Raw genomic sequence first — 14,244 nt, 5'->3', positions numbered from 1 at the left:
CGTAAATAAGTGATGTAAATATGCAGATTTATGAAATGTGGATCTGACGTGAAAATATTTTTTATACATATACACACTGAAGAGTAAGTGTACAAACGTTTTTGTACTCCTGTAATGGTATGTTAGCGTACACACACAGACACACACATACACTCATGATGGACCTCAGACACACCTGTTACAGAACTGATATACACTAAAACAAAAAGAAAAAAAAGAAACAAGAGACAGAATAAACAAATTATTAAAATTCTAAATAATGTATTAATTAACAGATGTCAATACTGATGTCATTACTCAGTGATTAAAGAGATTTATACACAGACTATAACACGGTCTTTACAAACATGTTCATTCACACTGTCCGTGACCTGATGTTTCTCTACATGTCTTTTACAGCATGTTAAACACACCGTAATCATTCCAGACTCCGGAGCAAGCAGTGTGTAAAAATCACATGACAGATTCAGACTAATATGTTGGAGGTACAGCAGGAATAATCACATTAAACATCTCCCTGTGTCCAACTAATCCCGGGCTTTAGACCTTTACACTCCACTGTACACTTGGACTGTGTGTGTGTGTGTGTGTGTCTGTGTGTGTATATACTCTGCAGGCCTGTAGAGAGAGATGTCTCCCTCACTGTGAGGTTAATCATTCTGCACCTGCTTCTCTACACGACCCTGTCCTCCTAAACACACTGCTCACTTAATCACTCACAGAGAGAGACGGGGGGGGGGGGGGGGGGGGGATTATTATTATTAGTAGATAATTAATGTAACACTTATACTTTTGTCCTACACTGGCACCTTGCATTTTGTCACTATTAGTTTTTTTTTTTAATTCTTCTTCTTCTTCTTGTTATTATTATTCTTTCTTTTCTATATTGATGCTTTGGCAATATTGTATGTAAATAATCATGCCAATAAAGTAATATTAAATTGAAAAAATTGAATTTAAATTGAGAGAGAGACAGAAAGAGAGACAGAAAGAATGAGACAGAGAGAAAGAGACAGAAAGACATTTGACTTTTGTGCTCTTTATTAGGAACAAACTCCCTGAGAAGATATGAGGAAGAAACATTGAGAGGAACCAGACTCAAAAGGGAACCCATCCTCATCTGGGTGACACCCGATAGTGCGATTATAAATAATTTCCTTCTATAACTGTGTACTACATGGACAAATAGTGCAATTGTGGAATCAGTAAATTCAGTTTTCACATGAAGTCTGGTTTGTTGAACCTATCCACTGTCCACTGATGGAGACCTGAGTGCAAAACTGCTCGTGGCAACTGCAGCCCCAAAGCCACCACAGCAATCGCAGTCCCAGGCCATTACAGTACAACTGCCCATATGAGATCCCCAAGCCATCTCCACAGCCCCCAGGTGGCACCATCCCCAGCAATCCCAATGATCTTCAGGGTGTCCATATGGGGCCCCAGCAGTAGCAGCGAGCGAACTCCAACCAGAATTAGGGCATCAGGATGGGTCAGGCAGCGAGGAGCAGCAGAAGGGGTCAGGAACACTGGCATCTCAGAAGTAGCATGTGTAGCTCGACAGAGAGAAAGAGAGAGAGAGAAAGAGAAACACATATTATTAGATATGCTCGTTGACATGTAACGGTTAAAGTATATGTACTTTGTGTGCAGAGAGCAATCAGGAACTCCGGCAAGACTAACTAATGAGAGCATAACTAAAAGGGAGAGCCAGAAGCTAACACAGACATGAGGGAGTCCTGGGACATAAAGCTCCAGCCACTTCACCGTCAACAAACCTGAGTGAACGTGTGAGAGTGGGGGGGCGACAGCATCCAAACATCCCAGTTCACCACAACACTCTATGCCTGTGACTAAACAAATATGTTTTCAGCCTAGACTTAAACACTGAGACTGTGTCTGAACCCCAAACACTAACTGGAAGGCTGTTCCATAACTAGCCTACAAGGAGGCACGTTCAGGCCTAAGAAGAGGCATCAGAGAGGCCAAACGCAGGTATAAGCAATGCATTGAGGACCACTTTTCCAACCACAACTCCAGGTGAATGTGGCAAGGAATAAAGACCCTCACTGGCTACAAGAACAGTCACACAGACATAAACCCCATAAACGGCACTCTGCCAGACACTCTGAACTATTTCTTTTCTCTCTTTGACCAGCGTAACAGTGACGTCAGCAGCCATCCTTCACGGCCAGGAAAGAATGACCCGATACAGCTACACCAGCATCAGGTCAGATCCACTCTACGCAGGGTCAATGCGAGGAAAGCAGTTGGTCCAGATGGAGTCACTGGATGGATCCTGAAGGCCTGTGCAGACCAGTTGGCAGAGGTATTTACCACCATTTTCAACCACTGGCTATTACAGTCTGCTGTCCCCGCCTGCCTCAAGTCAGAGACAATCCCAGTTCCAAAGAAAACCACAGTGAACTGCCTGAATGACTATCGTCCAGTTGCTCTAACCCCTATCATCACCAAATGCTTTGCGAGACTCATACTCTCTCACATCAAAACTGTCATCCCTGCCGACCTCGACCAAAACCAGTTTGCTTACCGAGCAAACAGATAGACAGAAGATGCAGTCATCAAAGCTCTCCACACTGCGCTTACACGTGGATGACGGAAACACTTATGTAAGAATGCTGTTTGTGGATTTCAGTTCAGCTTTTAACACAATCATCCCCCACAAACTCGTTCAAAAACTGAGCAACTTGGGCCTAGGCAGTTCACTGTGCACATGGATACTGGACTTCCTGCGCAACAGACCTCAGAATGTCAGGATGGGAGGTCACACATCATCAACTCTCATCCTGAACACTGGCACACCACAAAGGTGTGTCCTCAGCCCCCTCCTCTACTTGCTCTTCACACATGACTGCTCCCCTATCCATTCCACCAACACCATTCTCAAATTTGCTGATGACACCACCATATTGGTACTGGTTATAGATAATAATGAAACAGCCTACAAGGAGGAGGTTCAGCATCTGACAAAATGGTGTTTCCTCAATAATCTGGACTCAAACATCTCCAAAACCAAGGAACTTATAATTGACTTCAGAAGATCAAGGCGTACTGAGCACTCTGCCCTCTGCATACAGGGTAAGGAGGTCGAGAGGGTAGAGAGCCTAAGTTCCATGGTGTGTATATCTCAGCCGACCTCACCTGGTCCACACACATCTCCCATCAGGTGGGGAAGGCACAGCAAAGACTGTACTTCCTCAGGAAACTGAAACAGGCTCACCTCCCTCATCACCTGCTGACCAATTTCTATCGGTCAACAATAGAGAGCCTTTTGACCTACTGCATCACAGTGTGGTTCAGCAGCTGCAGAAGAGAATAAAAAAGACCAGCAGCAGGTAGTGAGGGTGGCAGAGCGCATCACTGGCACAACACTACCACCCCTCAAAGACATTTACACTGGCCATCTCAGAAAGAAAGCCAGTTGTATCATAATGGACCCCACTCACCCTGGACATCACCTGTTTCCCCCTCTGCCCTCTGGGAAAAGATAAAGAACAATCAAAATGAGGACTAACAGATTAAAGAACAGTTTCTTCCCACAGACAGTGAAATGCATAAATCCTCCTCCTTCCCTCCTTCTGCTCCCAAGCATTATCAAACAATAAACCAATGTCTCAGGTCTACAAGTGCAATAATACACACACACACACCACGCTGCATATTTGCACTAATCTGTAAACACCTCTCATATGTTTACACAAATCTTATACTGTTACACTTATGTTTATTATTCATATATCCTGATATACACTATGTATACTGTATTCTGCACTGTTGTTCTTGTTTAATTAATAATCCAGTGTACACTACAATATTTTGCACTAACCATTGTATATATTACCTTTTAGAATACCTCACTTCTTGTCTATTTTATTTTTTATTTGTATTTGTCTATCATGCCAAAACCTTGTGAGCTGCTAAACAGTCTTTTGTTGTTCAAAACAATGACAATAAAAATCTATTCTATTCTTTTCTAACTCGGGGGCTTTGTAAGAGAAAGCTCTACCCCCTGCTGCGGCCTTCACTATTCGAGGTACCAACAAAGGGCCTGCACCTTTTGATCGAAGTGGGCGTGGTGGATCATAAAAGACCATAAATCATAGAAGTTCCCTCATGTACTGTGGCTCGAGACTATTCAGTGCTTTAACAGTCAATAGTAGCATTTTATAATCAATGCAAAATTTGATTGGGAGCCAATACAGTGTGGATATGATAGGGGTGATGTGGTCATATCTTCTGATTCTAGTATGGACTCTCGATGCTGCATTCTGGAGAAACTGGAGCATCATGTAGTGACATTATATTTCTTATCTTAGGAATATTTCTGAGCTGAAAGAAGGCTATCCTAGTAATATTGTCTACATGAGCTTCAAAAGAAAGAGTCGATAATCACACAAGGTCTTTTACTGCTGTACATGATGAAACAGAAAGGCCATCCAGAGTTATTATGTAATCAGAAAGCTTACTTCTAGCTGCATGTTGTCCTCATACAAGTACCTCTGTCTTGTCAGAATTAAGTAGAAGGAAGTTAATAAGCATCCAGTGTCTAATGTCCTTTACGCATTCCTCAACTTTATTAAGCTGGTGTCTGTCATCTGGCTTTGCTGAAACTGTGTCATCAGCGTAACAGTGGAAGCTAATACCATGTTTACAAAAAATTTTGCCCAGAGGTAGCATATATATTAAGAAAAGAGCAGTGGGCCTAAAACAGAACCTTGCAGAACACCAGACCTTACCTTAGTATGTGTAGAGAAGTCAATATTTACGTCTACAAACTGATAACGATCAGCTGAGCCAGGAAAGGGCCGTTCTCTTAATGCCTACTACATTTTCTAGTCTATCGAGGAGAATAGCATGATCAATAGTATCAAAAGCTGCACTAAGGTCAAGGAACACAAGCAAGGAGACACAACCCTGATCAGAGGCCAGTAGTAGGTCATTTACCACTTTTACCAGTGCTGTCTCTGTGCTATGATGAGACTTTAATCCTGACTGATACATTTCATTAATATTATTCCTATGTAGGTATGAGCATAACTGCTGTGCTACAACCTTTTCTAGGATGTTGGAGATAAAGGGGAGATTTGATATTGGCCTATAGTTGGACAATTGACAGGACAGTTGGACAGCACCCTCCATGAAGGGGATTGAGGTGGAAGTATGGGTAGGTGTGTTCTCCACTTTGTGTATGCTTGGCCTTTGAGTTCTCTTGAAAGTCCATTTTTATGCAGTAGTTGTACAGTCGGTTCTTTGTTGCTGTTGAGAAAGTTGTTGATGTTTTTAAGTCACATGGGGATAAATTCACATATTTACAATTTATTTTGATTTAATCTAATTTGAATGTATTTATTTCTGTAAAGATGCTTTGTGAAAATGTCCATTGTTAAAAGCTCTATATAAATAAAATTGAATTGAATTGAAGTCTTTTGTATGGGAGGAGTTGAACTGTGCTGTTGTCATCTGGAGCTTGACTGGGAGTTATGAACAGTTCTGGAAAGGCGATTTGTGCTGGATCTCCATTAATGTAGCTATTTCTGTAGGTCAGTAGGGGTCTGGGGAACAAAGCTTTCAAAGTCTTCACTACATTTCCCACAATCCTCTCTGATCTGCCCCCGATTTCTCTGGACAGATGGGGGACTTGTACCCACTCTCGCTTATCCTGGTCACTGAGATCTATCACCTTGGCCACTCCCACTGAAATACAGGCAAATAAAGTAATTTTATTGTCTGTCACAGTTTGGTCAAAGTGGTTTGTCAAGGCCATAATGGTCTTTCCATTGCTCTCTAATCTAACACCAGACTTTAAAAACAGTTCCATAAAGGTGTTGGTAGGCACAGTCTTTGTGGCATTGTTGGACATTAAACATATCTGCCTGTCGAGCCCCACTCTGCCTGCAATCCTCAGTACTGCAAGCCCGAAACTCACCTGTGGCACAGTGTTAGGACATTTCCAAGTATCCTCAGTCCTTCTTTGTTCCTTGAACACTGCTGTGGGAAGTGAAGTGGATTCCCCTCCTGCCATTGACCTAGGAGCAGTGTCAGTTTTGTTCCAGTTCACATGTACGGATGATGCTCTCTGGAAGACCTTGAGGCTTGAACATAGGTGATTATTGTTGTCTTCAGAGCTTATTATTACTGTCACATCATCAGCATATGCAATGAGCTTAATTGTGGTCATGTCAGATAGGCTGTTAGGGTCTTAAAGGGCTTAAGGATCACGCGACTGGCTGTTGTACAGTTCCTCATAGAAAGATAGCACTTGTGAGATTATGTCATTTTTGTAGTTTCTTGTCACCTGGGTAGCTTAGTGATGTGTACTGTGACTTTCTCTCTCTCCAAGACTCCCAAAAAAGTGTAAAAGCATGAGCAGTGTGGTTATCCTGCAATACGCTGTTGTTAAAGTGCCAGTGATGCTGACGGAAAGTGCTCAGTGTGGTAGTGACGGTTATGAGACGTAATGATGGTCAGAGAGTGGAGTGGGATGTATATAACTGTTATAGAATCTGCTTCTGTTTACACTCTGAATGTAAAACCTATCAAGTCTCACTGTGAAGATCTTTTCAGGATTGGATTTTAACCAGGTGTACTGTCTGTCTGTAGTTAGAGTTTCCCCTCCACATATCTACTAGGCTGTGGTTCTGTACTTCAGTTCTGAGTGCCTCTGCTGAGCAAGGATGAGGCTCACTGTGGTTCCGGTCTACACTGTGATTCAGAGTGCATTTAAAATCACCAACTAAAATGTTTATTCTTTCTCTGGGAATGTCTGATATAGCTTTATTCAAATGATCAAAAACCTGAGTACGGTCTGTGCCAACTTTGGGAGCATAGATATTAATCAGGGAAAGCGAGGGTTTGTGAGATCGATATCTAGTCTCTGCATCCTTCCAGGTATGATTTCTGCTGTGTTTATTGGCTGTTCTGGAATATCTGCAGAAATCGGTATAGCGAGCTATATTTGAGCTATAGCTGAGGAAATCCTGATCTTTCCACTCACTCAGCCATTGTGTCTGGTCATTAGTGTCTGTGTGTGTTTCTTATAGGAGAATGTTTGCTTTTTTTGAAGCAGAAAACTGAGAAGTCTAAACCGCTTCTTAGGACTATGACATCTGTTTATATTAAGAAACCCTATATTTAGCAATGACACGCTGCTGATCAGAGAAAATAGCACTAAAGAATACATGGTATTTGTTTTTCTTTTTAATGAAGTCTCTTTATTTGGACTTACATTGGATAATGTTTTTGACTTTTGGCATTGGTTTTTTGGGTAATAGCGTTTCGATTGGTCAAGTTCTTCTAGAGTGGTATGCTGCATTGCTATGTCACATGACAGATAAAAATGTGGGAGATTGGTGAAAAAGGCATCAATTTTGGTTTTTAGTCCCTTTGGTGATATCTAAAAATGCGTTTATCTGTGATACAGTATAGAGCTGAGAGCTGTTAAAAGTTTTATTTAGTCTAGCTATCACCTCAGAGATATCAGTGTCTTCAGCAGAACCATTCTCTATATCTTCAAACTCATTTTCTGACTCATCATCACACTGCGAGCTTTCTAAAACCATCTCAGAGCAGGTTCCCTGCACTTCCCCCTCTGTTTCAGCTTCAGGTAGAACATTTGGATCAGCCTCTGGATGAACAGGCTGCATCTGCTCTTCACTCCGGACCGGGTCTGTCTGAGTTAGGGGCAGATTTGGTGGTGGGGCCAGAAGAGTCGGTTCCTGCTTTGTCACTTTTTTTTTCTTTTAACACTGGGGTTACATTGTGGAGCTAGAGTAGCACTGTGGCTTGCTGGGGTTTTGTCAGTGTTGTCAGTCTTATGTGTGACTCCTATCTTGGGGTGGGTTAGTGGGGTTGGAGGTTTCTTCCTCTGGTTGCTCAGTGGGACTTGTAATTGGAGCTGCACAAGCTGCAGACTCACTTGGCTGCTCAGTACATGCTGGGTTTGTCTGTGTCTCAGCCTGGCTTCTGCCTGCTCTTACATGCCTGTCTGACATGGCTGTGTTCACCACACACAAACCATCTCATCTGTTCTCAGCTAATAAAGATGGAGTAATCTTTACCCTCGATTTTTAGTTAGTGGCTCATGCTGTGTGTTTAGGATCATGTAGGTGAAACAGCGGAAAGACATGACGTGTTTAATGTCTGGGTTTTTTAAACCATCTGAAAAGCTGATTTGATGTTTAACCCACCAATCTGATCACTGAATGCAGTTAGGTCTTCCTCGATAGATATGGAGTGGTCCAGCGTGCATTTACACCCGTGTCTCAGGGTCAGGCAGGAGAAATCTCCATTTAGCTCCAATCTGAAGTGAGTTTTGCTGACAGTGGTCAGCCCACACACTGTTAGCCACACTAAACTTTTACTATAAATCAATAGAAGTAAAGAAGAAAACAAAAAAGAAAAGTAAATAAACAGGGAAAACTAATGCTCAGAGATGTGCTCCAAGCATCTGCACCCTCGTCCGCTACCCACAATCCTCAGAGAGAGAGACAGAGAGAGAGGGGGACAGAGAGACACAGATGTATTTATTTATTTATTTATTTACCTTATGACTTTGACTTTGACTGATTTTTTACAGAGATAGATAGAGAGAGAGAGTGAGAGAGAGAGAGAAACAGTTTACTGGGTCTGTGTGTCTGTTAAACTGAATTAATGCTAAAATTAGCTCACATTTCACACACACACACACACAGAGTGTTTGGAAGTGTGTGTTTAGTTTGCAGGATCAGTATCATAAAGTAGAAGATTAGTGAAGCTTGTCTGTTTGTGTGTGTGTGCGTGCAATGCAGTGAGATTTAAAGTGAACGTTGCCGTATCGACCGCTGGCTGTTGTGTATGGTCTGACGTTGGCATATTTGAGGCCTCAGGGTAATGAAGTGGCGTGCTGTGCCGCGCTTCTCCTCCCCTTTAACTCGATCTCAGCCTGCGCTAACACACAATCATATTAGTGAAATGAAGCACTGGGGTTGATGTCCTCGTGTCTCAGAGTGGGAACATGGACACGCCGGCCTGCAGTGCACACACACACACACACACACACACACACACACACACACCGAGTCATCTGAGGGGAAATTTAGCACTAAGTGAATTTCAGAGCTGTAAAACTGTCAGCTGAATGGATACCTGTATTAGCGGAGCAGTGGCGCAGAAGCGTGTTCACCTGCTAGCGCTGTATATCCTGTACTGATGGGCTCTAGATCAGCACAGCACTAACTGATGAGCCACACACACACACACACACATACACAGGCAGCAGAGCAGAAAATATTCAACACAGAAAATCATAAGCATACACTCACAATATTTTACACATTAGCACTAAATCTAGTGCACAACGCAAGCTAGTATTCAGCTCAGTAAATCTAACACACTCGAGTGTGTGTGGTGTAAATGTGCAGTGTTAAGCCCCTCACCCTGTCTGTCAAAGATAGAACACATCAATATACCATTTCAGTTTTGACTCAACATCAGATTATTTAATGTTTTATGTCTTAAAGAGGATTATTTTAGACTGTTGTGTAGGTGAGTGCAACAGCACCACCAAAGGGTCATAATAAAAACACACACAACTGATGTGAAGAAGTGAGGAGAGAGTCTGGGGCTGATTTCTGTCTCACTCAGACTGTAGATTCCTGCAGTGACAGTCATGTCAGGTATCTACACAGAGGGACACGCCCCCTAGATCTGATCTCTATTTGTGCTGATATTTTTCACATCTATAGCACATCATCAACAGTGAACATGAACGAGGAGGTTTATTTACTCTGTCATCATTTTTACCCAAAATGCCATTGGAGAAGAAACCAATGCAGACACACACACACACACACTGTCCAATCAGAGTACACATTACACAAAAGGACAGTTGAGAGAAGTGTAAGTTTAGTGTTCAGAGGAAACATGATATGAAGCCAGTTGAATATTACAGAGCCATCAATGAGACCTTGTGATATAATGCATTAATTATATAATACACTACACATTAATGATATAATACACTGATGGTTTTATTATTGAGTTATTTATAGATTTTAGATTTTAGTCCAACATCATCACAAGTGTCACTGCCACATATTTCAAATGATCACTTTAACGCTATCACATAATAAAATTCTAATATTCAGCACCATAAACACTAAACATTCATTAAATTAAGCAATTTTGTCAAGCATTAAATGTTTAAACTTGATATCCTAAATCCCAGCTTAAATCCTGCTATAGATCACTATATAGTGCACACTTTAAAGTGTTAGCTGACAGTTTCTGCTGAATTGAGACTCATTCCAGTTTCAAACTGCAGCTTTAGAATTGTATTTGAGTCAAATCTCTGTCTGTCTGTCGCTCTATCTATCTATCTATCTATCTATCTATCTATCTATCTATGTATCTGCCTCTCTCACCTTCTGTCTCTGTCCTCTCTCTCTTTCTGTGCATGTGTGTGTGTGTGTCTGTCTCTCTCATTCTCTGTCTCTTGCCCTCTCTCTCTTTCTTCATCTGTCGCTCTCTCCTCCTCCTCCATCATGCAGAACAGCTCATTCTTTTCTTTTCTCATGCATCAGCTTATTCTCTGCTTTCATTTCACGCCACGTGAGCCGAACTCTTTCATTCCGTGAGCATCCAAACACGGGCCTCTAGGGGACACGGCATAGACGAATAAAGCTGATCAGCAGCTGAGTTCAAAAAGTGCCAGTAAAGTACCAGCTCAGAGATTTTATAAAAAAACAAAACATGGCAGAAAGAAAAGACAAATGGAGACAGGAGGATGTGTACAGACACACAGAGAGAGAGAGAGAGAGAGAGAGACAGAGAGAGACAGAGAGAGAGAGATGAGGTTTAGTTACAGTGCAGCACATTGGGAGGGGTTAAGGTTTTGGTTTAAGCCTTATAGGGCTCTATGTAGAACCCCACAACAGAAGTTTTCCCTTCGGATATAGGTCCAATTACAACTCCTTTCAAAAATCTAAGAACTTTAACCAAAGTGTAATGAGATGGAGCTGAAGTTCTTTTACATTGCAGGAGTTCTTTAACTTCTCATTAGTACAGCTGGAGAGGTTCTGCAGTTCTGCAGATCTGAGACTGGACTTTTCCCCAGACTGGGTTAAGAGAAATGCAAAGTTTGAGTGAAGAAGGTGGGATAATTACAGAGCACACACTCTTGAAAAGAACCTTTATAGTCATATGTGAGAGACAGTTTTATTACGTTTCATTACATCCTGCTTTCTCGGTTCTCCAGGGGGATTGTGGATAACTGATGGCTTGATGAAGGAAGAACAGTGTTTTTCTCTCATCTGATCTCGCCTTTACCCAAACACAGCAGTTTATCATCTGAACTTTAGAAATATTTATAAACAAATAATCAAAACAGAATTAAACATCACTGAGCGTTCACGCAGGTGAGCATTCATGTTCATCAGCACAGTGTGAGCTTCATGTTCTTCAGCGCAGCATAAGTGTTCGTGTTCATCAGAGCGGCGTGAGCTTCTTGTTCTTCAATGCAGCGTGAGCGTTCGTGTTCACAAGCACAGCGTGAGCGTTCGTGTTCACCAGCACAGCGTGAGCGTTCGTGTTCACCAGCACAGCGTGAGCGTTCGTGTTCACCAGCACAGCGTGAGCGTTCGTGTTCACAAGCACAGCGTGAGCGTTCGTGTTCACCAGCACAGCGTGAGCGTTCGTGTTCACCAGCACATCGTGAGCGTTCGTGTTCACAAGCACAGCGTGAGCGTTCGTGTTCTTCAGCGAAGTGTGAGCGTTCGTGTTCACAAGCACATCGTGAGCGTTCGTGTTCACCAGCACAGCGTGAGCGTTCGTGTTCACCAGCACAGCGTGAGCGTTCGTGTTCACAAGCACATCGTGAGCGTTCGTGTTCACCAGCACAGCGTGAGCGTTCGTGTTCACAAGCACAGCGTGAGCGTTCGTGTTCTTCAGCGAAGTGTGAGCGTTCGTGTTCACAAGCACATCGTGAGCGTTCGTGTTCACCAGCACAGCGTGAGCGTTCGTGTTCACCAGCACAGCGTGAGCGTTCGTGTTCACAAGCACAGCGTGAGCGTTCGTGTTCACAAGCACATCGTGAGCGTTCGTGTTCTTCAGCGAAGTGTGAGCGTTCGTGTTCACAAGCACATCGTGAGCGTTCGTGTTCATCAGTGAAGTGTGAGCTTTGGTGTTTGTCAGCACTTCCTGTTATACTGACATAGACTTAGTTTTAAATGTGGCACTGTGGTGAAGATTAGCTTGTGGTGGGTGTGGCTAAAGAGAGAATGTGAGAGGGAAGACGAAGAAATAAAAAAAAGAGTTAAAGTGGGGAGAGACAGATTTGTTTATAAAATGCAATGAAAGTCTGCGGTGTGTGTGTGTGTTTGTGTGTGTGTGTGTGAGAGAGAGAGAAACACAGCGATGGGATATGTGCATGTAATTAAAGTAGTGCAAGAGTCTTTAGTGCAAGAGCCCCACAGCACGACTTTCAAACTCAGAGACACACAAAAGTATGTTCCTCTGTGTGTGTGTGTGTGTGTGTGTGTGTGTAAGACAGGAGGAAATAAATAAACCTTTCTGATGTCAAAGTCAAAATCTCCTACCTTTCTTGGCTATAATTAGGACACTAATGATCTGCAGCAGTGAGTCTGCTCCCTTTGTAGTGCACACTTTTTAGGTGACTCACTACTGACGCCGTTTCCCAGGGATCGAGCAGCAGCTGCCAAAAATGAGACAAATAATTACAGACGAAAAACCCAAGAAGTTTGAAACACAGCCGAGAGATGTCCTTTGCTCTCTGAGAGTCCTCTCTGTCCTCACTGTCCTCACTGAGACACATCCTCTCTGAGACGTGTCCTCTTTGTTCTCTCTGAAACTTCAAGTCAATTCGATTTTTTATTTATATAGCACTTTTAACACTTTTAACACTGTCACAAAACAGCTTTATGGAAATCCAGATATAAAATTTAAATAAAAATTTTAAATTTATCCCTCATGAGCAAGCCAGAGGCGACTCCCTGAGACAACGTGAGGAAAAACCTTTGAGAGAAACCAGACTCGAAAGGGAACCCATCCCCATCTGAGTGACACCAGATAGTGCAATTGTAAATAATTTATCTTCTATACCTGTATACTATATAGTCAAGCAGTGCTAATTGTGTTAACAAGAACTTGAGTATGAGCATGATTAGAGTTTTTACTTTAGGTCTATTGCATCAACCTTATTAACTGTTCAATGATGGAGACTTGAGTGTAAACTGTTCTTAGCAATTGCAGTCTTTAGACTATCCAAGAATCTTTGGGGTGTCTGTGTGATACCATTCACAGTAATCTCATGGTGATCTGTGAAAGAAAGAGAGAGAGACAGAGAAAACACAGATTATTAGGTATGCTCTTGTACTGTAATGGTTAAAGAATATGTACTGTGTGGAGAGTGTAATTAGGGACTCTGGCAAGACTAGCTATGACAGCATAACTAAAAGGGAGAGCCAGAAGCTAACACAGACATGAGGGGCCTTAATAAAGCTTCAGCCTCTCCACCATCAACAAACCTGAGTGAACGCGTGAGAGTGGGGGGGCGACAGCATCCAAACATCCCAGTTCGGGATGACAACACTCTATGCCTGTGAACCCTCCAGACCTGCCCCTGTACCTAAGAAAACTATTCACTAAAGGCTTGACTAAACAAATATGTTTTCAGCCGAGACTTAAACACTGAGACTGTGTCTGAGCCCCGAACACTAAGTGGAAGGCTGTTCCATAACTGTGGGGCTTTGTAATAGAAAGCTCTATCCCCAGCTGTAGCCTGATCGAAGTAGGTGTGGCAGATCATAAAAGACCAGAAGTTTGCTCAGGTACTGTGGCGCGAGACCATTCAGTGCTTTACAGGTCAATAGTAGTATTTTATAATCAATGCGAAATTTGATTATGAGCCAATGCAGTGTGGATAAGATAGGGGTGATGTGGTCATATCTTCTGGTTCTAGTAAGGCCTTCTGGATTCTGGATTAACTGAAGCTTGTTTATTCACTTACAGGCTGCCTGTGGTCTTAATAGAAGTATCTTTATTGTTGGAATTAAGTAGGAGGAAGTTACTCAGCCTCCAGTGTCTAATGTCCTTTACACATTCCTCAACTGTATTAAGCTGGTGTCTGTTATCTGGCTTTGCTGAAACATACAACTGTGTGTCATCAGCATAACAGTGGAAGCTAATACCATGTTTAAGAATAATTTTCCCCAGATGTAGCAGCTAAAGAAA

This window comes from Pangasianodon hypophthalmus, chromosome 7 (genome assembly GCF_027358585.1).
Source record: "Pangasianodon hypophthalmus isolate fPanHyp1 chromosome 7, fPanHyp1.pri, whole genome shotgun sequence".
Classification (NCBI taxonomy): domain Eukaryota; kingdom Metazoa; phylum Chordata; class Actinopteri; order Siluriformes; family Pangasiidae; genus Pangasianodon; species Pangasianodon hypophthalmus.
Note: the sequence above shows the minus strand (reverse complement) of the source record.